We start from the raw sequence: 5,207 nt of genomic DNA on the forward strand, positions 1-5,207 counted from the left end.
GGAGGGGCTTCATCATCGGCGATGATCCTCCTGTTTACATCGTGGGCATTGGCATGTGCGCGCCCACCATCTCTGTGGCGTTTGATCTCTCAATCGAGCTCCACACACTCCTACACAAGCTATATTCCAGCTTCCTTAATTTCTTGCTTTTAGGCTTTTAGCTGCTCCACCCCCATGCGAGGTGGGGCCACTGTCTCCCCCTTGGTTTTGTCACCGAGGTTGCCCACCAGGGTAGCCTCTTTCATGGGGATGCTTTCGATGTGTCCCTTAGGGGTACCCATCATGAAGCATTCCCGGGAGGGGTGATGGCTCCCACTGTTGGAGTCAGAGCCAGAGGACAACCTAGCTCCTCTATGAGGAGGTTGTAGAGAGATTCCATGATGTGTTTGATTACCCCCATGAACCCATTGTTCATGGGCAGTAGGACGATGTGTCGTGCCACAAGGTGGCTAACGGTCGCCACAACATTGTAGAGATCGAACGGAAACACTATCAGGGCACTCCATATGTGGTGTTCCGAAGAGAGGGACCCTCCAAAAAACCATGCCAAGTTGTTGGCGTCAGAAAGGGTGAGGTAGCGTTGGTCCTCCCTTGACTGCCGAGGTCTGAGGGAGACACCGAGCTAGCGCTGAAGCCTCTCATGGTTGAGGCCGATGGAGGGACGAGATTGGATGGCGGCATGAGCCAATGCCAACTCTCCTTCCACCATGATGATGAAGTCTAGGCTCCCGAAGCGCATGTGTGCACCTGGCACCTAGCTGATATCATGGCTAGCCATCCGTGGCCTAATGTTTATCGTCGGAACACGCAAAGGTCCCCTACCTAGCATGCCAACTGTCGGTGTTTCGAATAAACACCAACTAGTAAATTTATATTTGCTGCGTGTTAGGCCCGGATGGTGTACTAAAGGACATAAGGTTTATACTGGTTTGGACAGAATGTCCTTACGTTCAGTTTGCTACTGCACATGTTATTAGCACCGAAAAAGGTTCGTAGTAGGGGGTACAAACGGTCAAGAGAGGGACAGGTCCTAGGTCTCTAATGGAAAAGTCAAAGGGATGCCAAGAGCTCGGTTGCTGCTTGGCTGTGTGTTGTGTGTGAAATCGATTTGACCCCTTAGTGGGGTCTCCTGTCCTCCCTTTTATAGCCCAAGGGGGAGTAGGGATTATAGATGGGAGAAAGAGGAAAAAACCAGAGGTAGAGAAGGTCCTTCGAAGGTGCCGAGTCTTCCTTTTTCCCTTGAGCCTGCCCTACTGACATGGCAGACGGTGCTAGGGATAGCAAGTTCATTGATCCTAATAAGGCCATGCTCTGGCTTCGTTCAGCAGGTGGTCACGTCCCATCCTACTCTGGCAGATAGTGCAGCATGCTAGGGTGCTGAGCCATGAACCAATGGGGAGGAGACAGGGAAGTGACCATATGTTTGTTACTATAGATGATGTGAGTTCCCTCCTAGATTGTAGTGGTTGTCATATGCTTATGTCAGGGTCCGCGTCCGAGGGCTGATGGCGGCGCTGACAACACTGTAAGGCAAAAGTTGGCGCCTACAACACTGTTTGGGCTCTGTCATGCCTGGAAGGGCTTAAAGTGCCCATCCTATCATATCATGATGATACTTTCCTGTAGGTGTGCTGGGTATGTTCCTTGGTACTGCGATTGACCTGAGTGTCTTGTCTTACCCTATGCTCATCATTTATGAAGGAGCAAGGTGTAGACGCCCGGGATGTTGGGCGAAGCAGAGCCTACCCTTGGACATTGGGTGAGGCAGTGTCTACCCTCAGACGTCAGTCGAGGTGGAGCCAGCCCTAGGACGTTGGGTGAAGTAGAGCCTATCCTCAGACATCGAGCGAGGTAGAACCAGCCCCGGGATGTCAGGCAAAGTGGAGCCTACCCTTGGACATCGAGTGAGGCAAAGCTAGCCCCTAGACATTGAGTGAGGTAGAGCCAGCCCTCAGCCAGCGGGCGAGGTGGAGCCAGCCCTCAGCCATCGGGCGAGGCAGAGCCTGGCCTCAGACGTCGGTCAAGGCGGAGCTAGCCCTTAGCCATTGGGTGAGGCATAGCGAGTCCTTGGATGTCGAGCGAGGCGTAGCCTACCCTTAGTCATCGAGCGAGGTGGAGTCTAGCCCTCGGGGGTCGAGCAAGGCGGAGCCAACCCTTAGGGGTTGGGCGAGGTGTAGCTAATCTTCGATCATATGGGCAAGAAGTGTAGATGCGCTCTCGTCTATTCGGAAGCATAAGTGTTTGATGGTTATTAGTTCCACCTCTTTGGGTACCCCAGTATTCGGTCCCTAACAGTAGCCCCTGAACCCCCAGGTGAATCAGATAGAATCACCCGAGGGGTGATTTGATGTGCCAGAGGGTGCGCGCGAGCACACCCGACCAGTGTAGCCACCGAGCCCTCGGGTGATTCGGATAGAATCACCTAGGGGGGTATTTCGATTTGCCAGAGGGTGCATGCGAGCGCACCCATTGGGTGTAGCCCCAGAGCCCTTAGGTGATTTGGATAGAATAGCCCAGGCAGTATTTCGATTCACTAGAGGGTGTGCGCGAGTGCACCCATCGGGTGTAGCCCCCGAGCCCCCGGGTGATTCGGATAGAATCGCTCGGGGGGTAATTCAGACCCTTCGTGGGTATGGATGTGAAATTTGGTGTTTTGGCAACTGGATAGCTTTAAAGGGAACCCCGGTATCCCATTCGTGGGGATTCATCCAAGGTCAGTCCGGTTGAGATTTGATCATGGATCGAGACTCCCTTGAGGCTCATGCGCCTGAGTTTTGGACACTCATGGACCCATCCCTTATTAGGACGGCCATCGAAACTATTGTGCCAGCCCTCGAATTCCTGGGCCCAAATAGGTCGAAGAAATGCTTTTTGACCCTGTCCCCACTATGGGAAAAGAGTCTTAGTCTGCTCAGGAAGGCAAAACATCCAGCATGACTTTGGTGGGAAAGGATAGGGATTACGGGCGCATATCCCACGATGTGACATGGTGGTGTATCGTGGCAGGCATGGAGATCTAGGCAGATGGTTGCCCTTCTTGTATATGTCACCCTTATAAAACCAAGGGTTTCACCCCTAGGGTTCCGTAGTTTTCCTCCTTGCCTTTGCATCTACAACCTCCGCCACCAATGGCCTAAGCCTCCCGCACCCGCATCGTAGCTGTCATCAAGCTCGCATCCAACCACCCCCATCATCTAATGGAGCAGTGGTGCAGATCCAATGTCACCCTCCAGCGCCTAGAGGGCCTTATTCACCATGGACTTCTTTGCGTGCGGACCGCTGCCGATGAGTGGCGGCTGCCCAGCAATGAGGACATGTCATTGCCGCCCGATGGCTACATTGTGTCCTTCGCTCACTTTCAAGAGCAGGGTTTTGCCACCCCCACCTACAAGTTCCTTCAGAGGCTACTGAATTACTACAAGGTGGAGCTGCAGCATCTCAGTCCCAATGGGGTCTAGCACATTGCGGCATTCGTCGCCCTATGTGAGGGGTTCTTGGGGATTAGTCCCTACTTTGACCTGGGGTGGCATCTCTTCGCCATCACCCTCTTGAAGAAGTGAGAGAAGAAGCGAGAGTAGAGTCTACCGATGGGATGCGCTGGCATCTCGCTCCGCAACAACCGGGTCAACGAGTACCCGTCGATGCTTCTATCGACCTCCAACAAGGGGTGGCATTTGCATTGGTTCGACATCAAGAACGACGCAGTTGCCCCCTTGCCAGAGTTCATCGGACGCCTCATTGAAGAGGTCCTAGGATCATGGAGGATGTGGGGGTCCTGGATAAAGACAAGAAGAAAATCTAGGACCATCTCACCGCCTTCCAAATTCTAAAGGCAAGGGGCGTGAAGGGGTCGGGGATCATCGGCGCCTACCATACGCGAAGGGTGGCGCCACTGATGAGTCATGCTTTCCCTTGTACCTGATGGTGCTTGGAGTGTCCCTCGATGGGATGACGCTTGCTGATGAAGTGCTCTCCCCCTCCGATGTGGTGCAGCGCATCAAGGAGGCGATGGAGCCTTCGAAGGACGACGCCTACGTCATTCTTAATTTCGTGTATCCAGTGCTAGGGCACCCCCAATGTGGCCAGAGCTAGGGTACATCGATTTCATAATTTCTCTTTCCCCATGCCTCCTATTTACTTGAATTCCTGACCCCTTGATGCTGACCTTGGGATAGCGAGACTAGTCGAAAAGACTCATCATCACGGATAGCTCGGCTCCGCTATTGAAGGACCCGCTCGTGGCGGTGGCGAATCATACCATGGCTGAGTGGGAGAAGAAGACGAAAGAGTTCAAGAGGAAGAAGAAGTAGTAGAAATAGTAGGCATGGGAGCAAGGAGAGGAGATAGACAGCGATGATGATTATGATGATGATGATGAAAAAGATGATGAGGTAGTCACAGACATTGAGTGGGGTGACCTAGGAGGCAAGGATGTGCTGATAGGTACCCACTCATCAATGTAGGGACCCTTCCTATTCCATGTGAGGGAAGGTACGGCCGTGAGGCTAGAGCAGGCAGGCTGGACCACCGGCCCGTCCTTAGGACCATTAGGAGCGAGCGGATCTACCGCTGCGTCCAAGGTGCCGGCGGCAGCGAGCGGATCCACCGCCATGCCTATGGTGCCAAGAGAGGGGGTGGCTCAGCCACCGTGCCCCTAGATACGAGGGAGGTGAGCCTCTTAGCCTAGGAGCAGGGGATGGGCTCCAAACGGTCCTGCCTCGATGAGGTGGAGGAGGGAACTGGAGGTTCATCCCCCAAATGCCTCCACCATCCAACAGCGCTGACGTAAGTTGTTGATTCCTCCATTTTTCTCTATTTTTCATAGTGACTCATGCCTTTTGTTTCTTTTGTAGTGTCGGGAGATGGGTCAGATGGGGCACTTCCATAGCACTAGCACCGAAGAAGACCGTCGCCCTTCAGGCAAGGCAGGGGCCACTGCCTGTCGTCGCTCCCATTTTGGGCGAGAGCGGAGCCAGCGTCATAGCCTCATCGACCGGTCTGGTGCCACCCATGGTGGTGCCCATGTCCTCAATGGGTCAAGCTATCAACAAGGCTGAGGAGGCACCCTTGAAGGTCACCGCTCAACCGACGACAGAAGTGATACCGCTGCTGACGTCGGGCAGGGCGGAGCTATCGGCCGCACCCATTGCATCGACCACGGCAGGCATGGCGCGGTGCAGCCAGACGAGGTCCCATTGATGGAGGTG

Source organism: Miscanthus floridulus, chromosome 19, assembly GCF_019320115.1.
Source record: "Miscanthus floridulus cultivar M001 chromosome 19, ASM1932011v1, whole genome shotgun sequence".
NCBI classification, from domain to species: domain Eukaryota; kingdom Viridiplantae; phylum Streptophyta; class Magnoliopsida; order Poales; family Poaceae; genus Miscanthus; species Miscanthus floridulus.